At 41.3% G+C, this 16,161-nt stretch overlaps 1 protein-coding gene across 1 annotated transcript in view; it reads right to left on the reverse strand.

The window, feature by feature from the left end:
- Window positions 1–582: 582 nt before the first annotated feature.
- Window positions 583–16,161, reverse strand: part of LOC131480858 (midasin-like) — a 304,439-nt gene continuing 288,860 nt past the window's right edge. The window contains exon 6 of the mRNA XM_058667335.1: window positions 583–747. The gene's annotated coding sequence lies outside the window, so the exon portion shown is untranslated. The remainder of the gene's footprint in view (window positions 748–16,161) is intronic.

Here is a 16,161-nt window from a genome sequence, read left to right on the forward strand (position 1 = left end):
AAGATACCAGCCAATTTTTAAACTCCAAGGGATAAGGTACGTCATTTAGTCAAGTAGCAGAAACCAGTTGTTAAAATCAAATAAACATAGACACATCCTTCTACAAAGAAAAATTAAAGAATAAGATATCACATAATAATTCATGTGATACTGGAGTTTTACTCATCTTAGCTTTCTCACCTCACTGTTTACAAATTCAAATATATAACTTTTAAGGTGAAATTTTCCTAATGGTTTGAACAAATCACATGGACTAAGAAAGGTCAAACACTGTAGCCCATTCCCGAGGGTAGCCAATAGAACCCTGAATAGTACAGTGATGTTACAATCCTCTGGTAACTAATCAAGTCCCTCAAGTGATTCAAGCCGACAGAAAAGTGATTAACAGAAATCAGTCAAATCAATGTACATAATATAGAGACAAGAAAAGGGAGCCATTAAGTTGGTCCTCTTCCACTGTCACAGTGAGGTCCCAGAAAGCCAGGTCACAGCCACCTCATGACTCCCTGCCTTTCCACCACCAGTTTCTATGGCAACAGTGAATCTCACCGGAGTAAATCCGCTAAGGAAAGACCTGGGTAAGCCCTTCCTCCCACCTCCTTGTCTAAAAGGATTCTGACATCCAAAAATCTTTGTCTTTTCATGCTGTACTTGAAAAGTCATCCCCAATTCTGGTACGAAGATTCCTCCTCGAATGTCAAAGCAATCACTGAGTCCTTCCAATATGGACTGAGAAGCCAGGTTAAGCTATTTTGGGAACAAAGAACATATGTACCTTTCATTATCTGTTTTATACAACTATTAAAACAACAGGGGAATGATATCCAGCAAAGTTAGCTTATCTTTAGCAGAAAGCTCAGTATTTAGCATCCCTCTTGTTTTGAAACATGCAGTCGATGCATAGTCTATTATTCATTAATTCAAATAGATGGGGAAAAGATTTTGGATGTAATAAATACAAGCGTATATCAATTATTCTTAAGTAATGTGAATAAACATTGAATTGATTTTATAAACTTGCAATCTTCTCTAAAGTTATTGTGTCTATATGTACACCACTAATGACCAATGCTGTAAACAAGAATTTACCAAAACACTTACCAACATACAAGCTTTTCATTTTCATGGTCTAACTTTTTAGAGAGTTAACACTAACGCAAGGAATAGACAATGTTTGACAGTTATTTTATACGATTTCCCAGCTCAAAGACTGAGTTAAATCTCCAAGAGGGCTTCACTGACATAATACATTCACCAACAGTTCCATGAACAAGAATAATCGCCAGGGGTTCTCATATCAGAAATGAGGAGAACTGAATTTACAGCACAAGGCTGGGGAGGCACATACGCTGTTTAAGTAGTGGAGGAAAAATCCAATAAAGAAAATATGAATCAATAAAATGTATATGGGGGAAAAACTCAAGACCCTCAATGGTAATATTTACACAAGCACTACAATACATAAATTTTTCTCTGTTTTACCAGAAAATACACAGCACAGGTTAAGCCTCCACCTGCAGCGACAGCATACCATACAGGTGCTGTCTCCAATCTCAGCTCCTCCACTCCTAACCCAGCTCCCTACTAGTGTGCCTTAAAAAGCAGCAGAGCATGCTCCAAGTCCTTGGGCCCCGATCCACGTGGGAGACCTGTAAGGCACCCCTGGCTTCTCTGACAAGCTGTTGAAGTTACTTTAGGAGTGAATCAAAAGAAAAAAGATCAGTATCCTCTCCTCTCTAATTCTTTCAAATAAATAGATAAACCTTCAAAAAAAAAAAGTTCATTTTCAAATACAGAAGGTTCTCTGGGCGCCGAATGTATTTCCACTGAACAGCAGAATAAACAGCAGCTTTCAGCATTAAAACCTGGTTCTTCCTTTGCCTAAAGAAGCTACAATACAAATTACAGGCAAGAACCTGTTGCTTGATTGCTCTGCACGAATGGCAACAAACAGCTCTGCACTCTGCCTCTGATGGAGGACCCAGAAAGTCCTGGATCTTGGACGGAGTCCAAGTTGCATCTGCAGAGATTCCATTGCTCTCACCATTTCAGCTCCACAACTCCTTCCAGTTTTGTCCAGAATTAACACTGCACGCTCCAACTGAACTGTTTTCATTCTGAACCTGTTAAAGATTGAGAATTTACCACGCCTCACAGTGTGATCTTTCCTTCTAATATACAGATTACACGGATCATCTCCTTGTCACATTTGTACATGATTTTGTTTATCTTTCCCAGCTCCTCAAAGTATACTAACACAGAACAAGCGGTTGATGCTATTGGAAAACACCTCTGAAATAAGTACGAACACAGCAGATCTTCCAGAGAAGGAAGGCTAAACTAATTAAGGTAGAGTTTTTTTCTGCAGGAGAGTTTCTGAGTTAGACACGTAGAGGGGCTTCTCTTATTCTTAAAAGAAGCTGTGGAGGTTCTCTTAACAACAGAACCTGTCTTCACTAGCCATCAGCACGCTCACTTAGCAAGAGCTACGGAAAGCAGGACTGCTTCTCCAGCAAATGACCCTGTCCTGGAGAAGCCCTCACCTCATCCAACACAACCCAGTGCCCCTCCGTCAGAGCTGCCAGCAGGGAGCCATCACGCCAGGCAAATTCTCCTCCCTTGCCACCTTCAACAGGGAGATCTGCTCCAAACAGGTCTGTGATGTCCTTTGAAAGAGGGAAGAAAGGGAGAAAAGCCAGTATTATCAGCCACAGAAAAATAACTGGAGTCCAGGATCCTAAAGCTGAAATGAGAAGCACTTGGGCTTTATACCCTACTATTTCTCCTTATCTGGAACATTTACCCTGCCTTCTTCCTGAAGCCCACATGGTCCCCAAGCACCTTCTCACTGCAATGCTTATGAGTATCACTCAATCTGAGTTAGTGCTCTAGGTTAAAATTTCTAATTTTTCCCTGCTGAACATTAATTTGTGAACTTAAAAAGAAAGAAAGGAAACAGAGAAAATCCAGAACATTAATAGCAATTCCTAGGTCCTGCTTCCTAGACGCCATTACAAAAGATACACTGCATTTGTCAGCTCTGCCCTATATTTTCAAAGGTTTGTTTACAAGCCACTTTATTTCTACTATTTGGTTATTTTTCAAAATGAAAAACTTAACAGAATTATAGTAAATAGAAAAGTAGGTAATTCTTTCTCATAAGATGATTACAATACGGCATCTAACTGAAAATACTACTGTAGGTGTCAGCTACTAACAAACCCAGAGCACAGTTAGTTGCAAGATTGAGGTTTACATCAATACATGAAATGTTTGACACTACACAATTAATACCTATTACATAATAACTTCAGTGTAGGAAATTCTATAAATACAAAATGCCACCAATAACTATTCCCATCCACTACAAGATGATAAAGCTTACTGTCTGCTCTGATAAGTTGATTTGAACGAGAGTATGTCCTGAAGCCTTTGCTAAGGCTGCCACCAAGCTTGTCTTGCCAACACCAGGTGAGCCTTCCAAAAGAATGGGTTTGTTCAGTTTGGTAGCTCGTAAAAGCCTCTGGGCATTCATAGCGGTAGTGGCTGCACTGAGCGCATAATCGGTGATATTATTCCTGCAGCGGACAGGACCTTCATGGAGAAAAGCAAAGGCACATGTAAGCTGGACATACCAAATTCAAACATACATGTCAACACCAAATTCTAAGAATGCATCATTGGATTGGTAGTGACGGTCCCTATTTCACCTTTTCCCTACTCTGGTATCCATAAAATGTGGCATACAATCATCAACTCTGCTATACAGATCTAACTCCCTATACACATTTACATAGGTCTAATTACAAATAAATATCTCTGACTTTATAATCTATAATTCAAATCATCAGTAACACTCGTACTTGAATTTTCATAGTAACTAAAAGCCAAGCAATTCCAAGGCTTTCAGGCCACCTAGACAATTAATGATATGTCTTATCTTAACTCATATGGCAACCGAAGCACACGAATAAAAAAATAAAAATTACAATCTCACAGGACTTAACACTTGTGTCACTATATTTCTCAGAAGAAATTCTGGTATTTGAATTAGGAAGGACAGGGTTAGGACAGCATTTGTTTCCTCACCTGTGCAAACAGAAGACTAGCCCAGTACCAAGATATGAGCACACAGATTCTACATAACAACACTTGAAAACTCTGACTGTGGATTTGGAAGAGATTTAGCACTTACATCATCAAGGCCCATCAAGATGAACACAGTATGGGTTTTTTGCTTGCTCGTTTTTAAGATTTATTTTTATTGGACAGGCAGATATACAGCGAGGAGGAGAGACAGAGAGGAATATTTTCCGTCCGATGATTCACTCCCCAAGTGGCCATAATGGCTGGAGCTGAGCCAATCCAAAGCCAGGAGCAAGGAGCTTCTCTGGGTCTCCCACTCAGGTGCAGGGTCCCAAAGCTCTGGGCTGTCCTCGACTGCTTTCCCAGGCCACAAGCAGGGAGCTGGATGGGAAGTGGGGCTGCCGGGATTAGAACAGGCACCCATACGGAATCCTGGCACGTTCACAGCAAGGACCTTAACCACTACACTATTGTGCTGGGCCCAACACAGTGTGTTTTAAGAGGTAACAGAACTTTGAAGGGAGGAGGAAAGGATATGTGATCCATTTGGTCGGAAGTCTGGGATGGAACTGTTTACCAATGAACCTCTGTACATTAACAATTATTAGCAGCGAAAGAGAAGAATGGAGAGGAGCAGATGACCCTGCAGTGGGAGCAACCACACAAGAAAAAGAGGGTTCATTAGGAGACATCTCATTTACTTCTCTCATTAAAATGCTTGGAAAGGCAACCAAGCCTGAATGATGATAAGCATCAGAACTCAAACCAAACTTCTTCTTGGCTACTGGGTTGCTCATTTAACCATTCATTAATTCACTTACTCAGCCTAGACACTTTGAGCGCCTGTGACTACCAGGCAAAAGGACAATCGCCAGGAATAAGCAGAAGAATGAGAGAATACCTGCCTTGAACAGTTCACAAGCCTATTTTTGTAAAAGGCAGTGACAGTCATGTAGTTCAGATACAGGGCTAAATAACCCTGTGCAAGATATTTTACTGACAGCTTAACTGGGACATAGAGCTTTATTGCAAGAAGTCTCTTATTGTAGATAAAAACTAATAAGCAAATGTATTTCTAGAAAATAATCTCTTCATACTTTGCAGTTTCTTTTAGCTTTACATACCATGTATATATTTTGAACCATTCAATTACAATTCTGTCAAGTGAGATTCCAATTCAGATAATGTTCAAAAACAATCATGAATACAACATACTAAGAATTAAGTAAAAATCTTTCATCTATGAGAAAATTTTAAGTTCTTAAAAAAATTCTTACCCCTTGGAATAAAAAATGGGTGAATTCCCCAAAGGTTATCTATCCCAGTGAATTCCTTGACCTTGAGCATGCTATAAATCTTCAATTCATTTTCCTGATTCTGTAAGTTGGACTATCTTGGAAAGTCTCTTGATAAGGAATTTCAGGCATTCTTCTCGAGCCAAGAGAGCTGTACCAAACCCAGAGGAAGTTACCCCTACAATAAGAGGGTCAGTAAGTCAATCAACACAGCACCAAGCTTCACTAGAGCTTTTACAAGAGCCCGAGCCATGTTCCTCGGGAGCACAGATCTCAGCAGAACTAGAGCACACATGCAACTCTTCATGTGAGCACTTGAAAGAAGAACCTGACACCATCCCACTTGTTTCAGATCCATTAACCAGCAGCTTATTCAGTAAAGCGTCCCAGCCATGCAGTGACCAATCAGGCGAAAGACAAGAGTACCAATGCATCAACACCAGCCACGTGTTTTATTTCTAATCTTCCCAGCTGAACGCCCATAACTTTAATGTTGAATTTTATGATAATTTAAAACAAAACGATGCAAGCCCATTAACAGAAATCTGCTCATATTAAGAACTACTCAGTGCTCCAAGAACATAATCATTATAATCATCTCATGCCTGTGGCAAACCTTTTACATCAACTACCTTTCAAAAAACATGAAGAAAAGGAAAATCATTCTAAGTTTCAAACTTAAGGATCCAGTCACATATTGCTCCCATCCACATTCCGTTCTACCCTGGTTCCTTGCCTCCTCCAGCTAACAGACAACATACCTGAACCTATTCCATCTATGTACACCAGGCAGGCGACATGAACAAAAGATGTGACTGTGGAGATGGTGTCTGGCCTTTTCGAATCAGTTTCCTCCACCATTGTGTTCATGAAGTTCACCCACGAGAGGAGATCTCTGATACTGACCACGTAGTTTCGGCCAAACTCCTGGCGGGTCAGCCAATCAATTAAATCCAGCATCACTTCAGCTATGTCAACCCCTAAGACAAAAGAAAACAAAGGCATTTGTGGTTTGTAGCAAATTCCAAGAGGGTACAAATGGCCAAAAAGCAGTCTATACTCTTTATGGTGGATTGATTTATGAGGAAGAGTTGCACAGATGCAGTGGTGAAGCAGAGGTGGTGTCCTTTGATCTGCTAGTTCACTTTCAAATGGTTGCAAAAATGAGGGCAGGACCAGAACCAAGCCATGAGCCAGGAATTCAATCTGGGTCTCTCATGTGGGTGAAGAGGACAAGCCCTTCAGCCATCTTTTGCTGTTATCCCATGTGCACCCCAGGGAGCTGAATCAGAAGTGGGGCACTCAGGCGTGCCTGAAATCAGTATTCATAAGGGGTACTGTTTAATCTACTACAACACAATAAAAAGATTCCTGATTTATCAGTGGTTTTACTCCCAAATTTTCGATCTCTCAGTGCTGGAAAAGCATTTGCATTTAGAGAAAATTATAATAATTTTCATCTTAACACCAGCTAGCACTATGTGGGACAGTCCTTTCAACTATCTTGAGCCATTGCCAGGAGCTAGAACTCCCAGTCCACCAGTCTGAAGGGACAAAAAACTCAGAGTGAGTTTTGAACTGTCACTAAGCTGATGCTCAGTAGTTTCTGGGGATTAAATGCATTTTCAACTTAATTCACCAACAGAAACTGAGGAACATCTGTGTTTCATTCATGATAATGAAGAATGTCATCTTTTTAGTGACATTTAGTTCAGGTCTTCTTCTTTACCCTCCATCATGCAACTCAGCAAATTAGTGAATTCACACACTTTGTTTCATGCTTAGTGACTAGTCTAATGCTCACAATTATGTACCATAAAATACCTGCCTTGGAAAAAATACACCTTACTTAACTCACAGATTGAAACAGTATCATTTACATTAAGCACAGCCTTTTATAAAAGCTTGTAAAATCGGTATAAAACATTTTATCTTAAAAGTATAACTGCCAACAAATGTCATAAAACAGTAAATTTAGGGGCGGGCATGATGGCTCAACTGTCTAATCCTCCACTTCCAAGCATCAGCTTCCAATATGCATGCCAGTTTGTATTCTAGCTGCTACGCTTGTGATCCAGCTCCCTGCTTTGGGTAATGGGGGAGCAATGGAGGACGGTCAAAAGCCTGAGACCCTGCACCCATGTGGGAAACCCAGAAGAAGCTCCTGGCATCAGGATAAGCTCCTGAATCAGAAGTGCAGCAGCTGCACTCGAACCAGTAGCCATACGTAATGCCAGCACAACAGTAGGAAGCTTACCATTCTCATGGCCAGCCGTTGTCCAATTTTATTCCTTAATGGAAAGTAAGCGATATAGAGAGGAGAGACAGAAAGCAAAATCTTCCATCCGTTGATTCACTCCCCAAGTGGATATGACGGCCAGAACAGTCAGAGATGTGCCAATCCGAAGTCAAGAGCCAGGAACCTCTTGGGGGTCTCCTATGTGGGTGCAATGTTCCAAAGCTTTGGGTCATCCTCAACTGCTTTCACAGACCACATGCAGGGAGCTGAATGGGAAGCAGGGCTGCTGGGACTAGAACCGATGCCTATATGGGATCCTGGCGCAGGCAAGGCAAGGACTTTAGCTGCTAAGCTATCACACCGGGCCCTATCCAATCTATTTTTGAAACAAGCTTTAATAAGTTGAACAGACATGATTATACATTGAATGAATACCTTTTATATTCTCTAAGAATAAAATAATAATAAAAAACCCTATGTATTGAATCTTAGAATTAAATCATGCCCTAGCTGCTTGTGCCCTGGGAAGGCATGGCCAAGCCTTACCTCCCTACACCAGCGAAAGACCCAGAAGCAGCTCCTGACTCCTGGCTTCTGATCAATTCAGCTTTAGACATTGCTACTGCTTGGGGAGTGAATCAGCAAATGGAAGATGTTCCTCTTAGACTCACCATCTCTCTGTAAATATGCCCCTCTTTGAGGACCCTGGGATGAGTGGGAGGCTGCATGTGGGTTCTCCCTTTTCTCTCCCCTCCCCCCAGACACAAGAAAAAAAATGTAGAAACAATAGTCTTACCCACTCTCCTTTAGTCCTTGTCCATTTATGCCCTAATCAACTATGTAAAGATGATCAAAATAAATAATTAAAATAAATTAATAATAAATCATCAAAAAGAAAAAAAAATCAGGCCCAGTGCGGTAGCCTTGCATGTATCAGGATCACATATGGGTGCCAGATTGTATCCAGGCTACTCTACTTCCCAACCAGCTCCCTGCTTGTGCCCAAGGAAAGCAGTCAAGCGCAGCTCAAAGCCTTGGGACCCTGCACACCCATGGGAGACCGGGAAGAAGCTCCTGGCTCCTGGCTTTGGATTGGCTCAGCTCTGGCTCTTGTGGCCCCCTTTTAAGGCACAAGTAATGGCACTCCTTGTTGCTGGCTACAGTGCAAACACAGTCCTGGCTATTGTAGGTATCTGGGAAGTAAACTAGTGAATGACAGATTTTTTTTTTTTTTTGAAATTAAAAGGTAATTTATTTTGTTGTGTGAAAGTTGAAATCCATGCATATTTTTTTCATAATACACATTTCTCCATGAACTTTTCAAGATCTCATACATTCAGGTTCCAGTTAGCAGTCTTATGTAAGTGAATATTACCACAACATAGGTCATTATCTCAAAGCTACATCTCTTTTTATTTGAAACACATTAAAGGAAAAAAATCATGGGGTGGGTATTTAGCCTAGCACTTAGGATACACACTTACTGCACTGGAATACACGGGTTCAAGGACCTTCTTAACCTCGGATTCCAGCTTTCTGGGAGGCAGAAATGAGGGCGCAGGTAATTGGGTCTCTACCAGTTACAAGGAAGACCTGAACTGAATTCTCACTTGCTGAGTCCAGCCAGGCCCAGCCCTGGTTCTTGATAGCATTTAGGGAATGAATTAGAGGATCAAAATTTCCCTCTCTTTCCCTCCCTAACTCTCTGGTCTCCTTTTCTCTCCCTCACTCTCAAATAAATATATTTAACAAAATGCTTTTTAAAAATTTATTGTAATATACCTTTGCTTTGTAAAAATAAAAGAGTATCATCAAAATGTTACTGTTTAAATCTATGGAGACTCTTGACACTATGTAAGCCTGCAGCATAAGACTTGCAGTGTGAGCTAATATGATACATCATTGTTATGTGTTATGCAGATATGACCTCTAATGACCAAGCTTTTATCATTTTCCTTTCATCTTTTTGCATTCTCTGTCCTTTGTATGTTGTTTGCTGCTATTTCAAGTGATACATGTTTCCTCTGTTTCCAACATGGAGTGAGGGTCTAATGGCAGTTCTAGATCTTCCTAACAGAGCCAAATGCTGGTGCCCTGGAACAAGCCTTCAGTGCTCCAAAATCTTGATCAACAACTTCCAAGGTTAAGAACAAGTACATTACCATTCAAGTCTTACTTCTGAAATAAAGTGATGCATTCATTGAATATGCTCCTATCATTTGCAGTTACCATGTGAACATCTTAATCTGTATCTTAATCTCTCTTTTTCTCTTTGCAAATTCATTAAGTACATAACTTCTAAAAATACATCATGTAATAAACAACCTGAATCTTACTGGGCATCTGAATAATTGTTTAAAATTTTTTAATAATATTCTAGTTTCTTCATGTTTCAACATTTTATAATAATTTTTAGGTATTTTTTTAATTGGAAAGGCAGACCAGATTTATGAAGAGAAAGATCTTCCATCTGCTGGTTCACATCCCTAGACGGCCACAACAGGTGGAGCCAATAGGAAGCCAGAAGTCAAGAGCTTCTTCCAGGTCTCCTACATGGGTACAGGGCCATCCTCTGCTGCTTTCCCATGCCACAAGCAGGGAGCTGGGTGGGAAGTGGAACAGCCTGCTCATGAACTGGGGTCCTGACACTTGCAAGGTGAGGATTTTGCCACTTAGACATTGCACTGGGCTCAACCGATTTTTTAATAAAGGGAAAGGAAAAAAAATGTTGGTGACAAAAACACAGTTTAAGCTCTATAAAGTCTTTCTCAAAGAGGCAATAATTAAAATGAAATGAAACATTTTGAGTGTCTGTTTATGTTGTTTCCATTTCACTACAACCTATTTCCTTTAACACTATGTACACACATGGTTACACACGCTCCTAGCACACACCTCCATTTAACCCAGTGAACCACACTGCTGCCACCTGTCGACTAATCTTTATGATCCATTCTGCTCAGGGACAATCCTGGATGAAGATTACAATTGATAATCTGAATCAAATCTTCACGGTTTGTACTCTGAGGACACCATATTTCCGTAAACCGATTTCTCAAGGCAGGAGACAACTATAATGAACACAAATCCTAATGTGAATTTTAAACCTATAAGGAAAGTTGGGAAAATATACCCTTGCAAAGGTTGGTAAGGACTCTGGCACATATTAGATGCCTCATTTATGACCTTAGCTACCAATTTACTGAAAGCTCACTTTCCCTTGGCTCCCTACACACAGCATCTCACTAAACCGCACTTCTCTGTGCCAGCAGCATCTTCAATCTTCTCCCACTCTACATACATGGCCCAGAGACTTTACACTACGGGGCACATAAAGATCCTGGTTCCAGTCAGAGGTTTCAATCTTACTTTCAGTCACACAGTAATACTCTAGAGAAAATAAACGGCTATCTCCGCACAGAGAAGGCTTTACTGAAGCTTATATGAAGGAAGCTTATATTTTCACCTTTTCAAACAAAAATCATTAAGACCCTCCATTCTCATGGCCTTTGCCCTACACAGATTTCTCTTTCCCTTCTGCAAAACTCAAATACCTGCCATGCCATATGCACAAAATTATCAGTCTGTCATCACTTCATTGTTCCTTGGTGATCATCTATCAGGTCTATCAAGGACCAGAAATCATGCTTATTTTTATTGCAAAGTCAGATATACAGAGAGGAGGAGAGACAAAGAGGAATATCTTCCATCCTATGACTTACTCCCAGAGTGACTGCAATGGCTGGTGCTGTGCTGATCCGAAACCAGGAGCCAGCAACCTCCTCCAGGTCTCCCATGTGGGTGTAGCTCAATAAACACAATTCAGTTAATGTGCAAGTGCTCCTCATCACCAACTTAGTCTTTTTCTTTTTTAAGATTTATTTTTAATTTTTATTGGAAAGGCAGATATACAGAGAGGAGGAGAGACAGAGAGTAAGATCTTCCGTCTGATGGTTCACTCCCCAAGTGGCCGCAACAGCTGGAGCTGAGCCAATCCAAAGTTAGGAGCCAGGAGCCAGGTACAGGGTCCCAAAGCTCTGGGCCGTCCTCTACTGCTTTCCCAGGCCACAAGCAGGGAAGCTGGATGGGAAGTGGGGCTGCCGGGATTAGAACCAGTGACCATAAGGGATTCCAGCATGTTCAAGGCAAGGACTTTAACTGCTTCGCTATCGCACCGGGTCAATCACCAGCTTGGTCTTAGCAATCATTTCATCTCTCATTGGTTCTGCCTGCTGATGATGCAAAACCAAAATGTTGCTTTCCTTTAAGTAGACCTTGGTCAGTGTTGCCTATGAAAACTTAAGCTGACCTGACAAGTTAACATACAGAGCCCCGAAACTAGAGCATTCTGTGGTATTGTCTATGTGCCAAGAAACAGATTTGATGTTTTGATTCTGAAACTGCGAAGCTTTAAAAAAAAAAATCTTGAAGAACTGGCACGGTAGCCTAGCAGCTAAAGCCTAGTCCTGAATGCACCAGGATTCCATATGGGCACCGGTGTATAGCCTGGCTGTTCCAGTGCCCTTCCAGCTTGTGGCCTGGAAAGCAGTACAAGATGGCCCAAAGCCTTTGGACCCTGCACCTACATATGGCATGTTTGAGGTATAGGCCTGTTTGCACTATCCTGAAATTCAAGTGGTTCAGTAGAAATCACGCTTGAATACTTTAAGCTGCTAAATATGAAAATGAAAATAGGCACAAGACAGCTGAATAGTACCATATAACTATTTAAAGGTGTATAGCAGCCAGTTGTGTATAAACTATAATTGAGATGTCAATGAAGTAGTTACCGGATATGGTTAAGAACTTGCATTTTCGGGCCCGGCGGCGTGGCCTAGTGGCTAAAGTCCTCGCCTTGAAAGCCCCGGGATCCCATATGGGCGCCAGTTCTAACCCCAGCAGCTCCACTTCCCATCCAGCTCCCTGCTTGTGGCCTGGGAAAGCAGTTGAGGATGGCCCAATGCATTGGGACCCTGCACCCGCGTGTGAGACCCGGAAGAGGTTCCAGGTTCCCGGCTTCGGATTGGCGCGCATCAGCCCGTTGCGGCTCACTTGGGGAGTGAATCATCGGAGGGAAGATCTTCCTCTCTGTCTCTCCTTCTCTGTATATATCTGGCTGTAATAAAATGAATAGATCTTTTAAAAAAAAAAAAAAGAACTTTCATTTTGTAACATACTGGTCATTCAATACCATGTCAATTAACTTCGTGATGTAAACTGTTGTTGAAATTGTGTAGGGGCCTTTCACTGGAGGGAATGATTTTCTGCTAGCCCTACTTTCAGACCAGGAATGATCTCCCAATGAAACTTGAATTTATCTGGACAATAAGATGCTGGACTCTCTGCATGGTCCATGCCCGCAATGAATGAATCAGGACTGTTTATGATCTGTACTACTGTAACAATGTGGAGGAACTCAATATGGAGGGAGGGTTTGGGGAATCCCTGAGCCTATGAAACTGTGTCATAAAATGAGAAACAAACAAACAAACAAACAAACAAAACCTTTGAGCAAAGCACCTGGCTCCAGGCTTCAGATCAGCTCAAAACCAAGCGTAGCTGCCACCTGGGGATAGAGCTAATGGATGGACGATCTTTCTCTCTGTATCTCCTTCTCTCTGTAAATCTGACTTTCAAGTAAAAAAAAAAACTTTAAAATTAAAACACTTTGAGCTTAAAAAGAAAAACTTAAAAGGTTCAGAAAAGACAAAGAAAGAACTTCCATCCACGCATTCATTCCCCAAATGGCTGCAACATCTAGTGTTCCGCCAGGCAATGCTAGGAATAGAAAGATAAGAATTAAATCCAGATGCCCAAGATGGGTGAAAGGGATTTGCCACTTCACTTGCTGCTTCCTAGGGCATACATTAGCTGATATGGCATGTAGGTGTTCCAAACAACATCTCAGTCGATAGGCCAAACACCCACACAATTTATTTCATTCTCTCCCTTCTCTTTTACTTACTGTATTTTCTCTTCAGACACTGAAGCAGGTAATAATCCTTCTTCCTATGCTACTGAGAAAAAGTAGGTGTAAAATACCATGCTCACATTTCAAACACAAACTAAGTTAGCAAGAATCTTAACTGCCTACCTTCAAGATCAACTCCCCCATTCCTTCTCATCATTTCTGACCTATTACCATACCACACTGCTCTCTAACTTGAGCACAACTGGAATCTAGCACATAATGATGACTTTTCTCCACTGAGAGACTTTGCACACCTGAAAGTCACAGGGTGGCTGGCTCCTAGCTGTGTCTCAATAGAGCCTTACAGACAGAGGTAACTGTCCCATGCCCTTCACTTTAGCACCACTGTGACCTGACCCTACACAATCTACGTGTAGCTCCACCTGCAAAACAACAAGAGGCTCCTATGATTATTTTGGCCACTTCAATACTCATGAAATGTTTTAGACCAGCATTTAGGAAAGTAGACTTTACAGACAGTGCCTGAGCTTAAATTTCAGTTCCAGCTTTTCTTATCAAAAACATGAATGTTTTGCAGAGCCCTTAAGAGCACTTGTCAGAATAATGGAAAAAGCACTGAGCACTGTGCAATCTTAGAAAAGAGGGTATTTCAGGAACATGCACAAGGATAGTCATCAAATGAGAAAGTGCATATCAAACTTATGTTTGTAATTTAATAGTAAATCTAAAGTGTCTTTTCACAGTTTTGCTCTTACCCAGTTTCTAACTCCACATAACACTTCAGGTCATATTTATGGATGGCAATAATAAATTGCAATTAAGGAAACACAGTTTTTACCTCTTTTTTCCAAAGTCACCCCCAGGGTTCATGGTGGCTAAGATACGGAATTTTTTCCCAGCAGTCAACAGCTCCACTTCATTATCCTTATCCTCTGAGCTCCCTTTCTCAGCTAACACCAGAGGCTTCTTCACCTCAAGGACGCTGAAAGAAATTCAGACAAGGTTTACACATTGTACTTTGCAGTCTTTGACAACTTTTCTTAACATTTATTTTTATTTGAAAGACAGGGTCATACAGGTGGAGAAAGACATAAGGACATCTTTCACTCACTAGTTCACTCTTCAAATGGCCGTAACAGCCAAGGCTGTGCCAGGCCATAACCAGGAGTTCTTCCAGGGCTCCCATCTGAGTTAGAGGCCCACGTACTCAAATCATCTTGTGCTGTTTTCCCAGGGTCGATAACAGGGAGTGGGGACAGAAGTAGAGTAGCTGGGATATGAACCACCCATGGCCACGTGAGATGCAGGTGTTGCAGTCAGTGACTTACACCCACACCTTAGCACTAACCCCTCTGACAGTCTTTAAAGAAATCGCATTTATTTTTACCATATTGGTTACTCATTACTATGTCAATTAATTCCATGGTGATGTAAATTTTTGCTGATGGTATGTTGGAGCTTTTAATTGATCGGGATGATACTCTGCTGGCTCTGTCTTCAGACCAGAGAGGGTATACCTAAGAAGCCGCTGAACTTGACTAGACAATAAGATGCTGGACTCTATGTTTGGTATATGCTTGCAATGGGAGAATCTCAACTGAACTTGAACTGTGGTTATGCAACAAGGTGGAGGAATCCACCATGGTGGGAGGGTTTGGGGAGGGGTGGGGAGAATCCCAGTACCTATGAAACTGTGTCACATAATACAATGTAATTAATGAGTTTAAAATAAAATTTAAAAAAAAAAAAGAAAAAAAAGAAACACCTCCCCTGCTAAGCCAGCTCTTTCCTGCATGACTTCCTATCATAAGTTTAAAATGACTCACTATTGCAACGTTTAATCAGAGGAAAACTCCCTCTAAGGTGGACTATGTCAGCCAGTGGAGTCTGGAGATTTCATTGTGCTTAGAATGGCAAAATTGGCGGCAATTCAGAACTGCTGAATTATCAAAACCACTTGATCAGTGCCCTCAGAGCATGCCCCACATCGGAGACCCTGGGATGGGTGGGAGGCTGGGTGGGACTTCTCCCTTTATGTCTTCCCCTCTTCCCAGACACAGGAAGAAAAAAACAGAAAATGTGGAAATAATGGTTTTACCCACTTTCCTGAAGCCCTTGACCTTTTGCACCCCAATTAACTATGTAAAGATCATCAACATAAAGTAATAAGAAAAAAGTCCCTTTTCTATTATTCCTTCTTCAGGCTCGTCTTGTAAGTCTCTTCCTTTGTCTTTACGCCTTTCCAATAAACGAATAAAGAAGAAAAAACAAGGAAAGCAAGTGCTCTTTTTAAAAAGAATTTTTACCCCAGCCATATGCTGGCAGTGAAAAACAGGGCAAATGGAGATTCTAAGGTGGACTATGTCAATCAGAAGATTCTTCAGCAACCACATCGTGCTTGGAATGGCGAGACTGGCAGCAATTCATAACCGCTGAATTATCAAAACCACTTGAGCAAGACCCCCGGTGCATGCCCCACATCGGGGACCTGGGATGGGTAAGAGACTGGGTGGGGCTTCTCCCTTTATCGCCTCTGTTACCCCAGATATAGGAAAAAATTTGAGAAAATAGTTTTACCCCCTCCCCCCTCAAAAAATTTTTTATAAATA

Source organism: Ochotona princeps, chromosome 7, assembly GCF_030435755.1.
Source record: "Ochotona princeps isolate mOchPri1 chromosome 7, mOchPri1.hap1, whole genome shotgun sequence".
NCBI classification, from domain to species: domain Eukaryota; kingdom Metazoa; phylum Chordata; class Mammalia; order Lagomorpha; family Ochotonidae; genus Ochotona; species Ochotona princeps.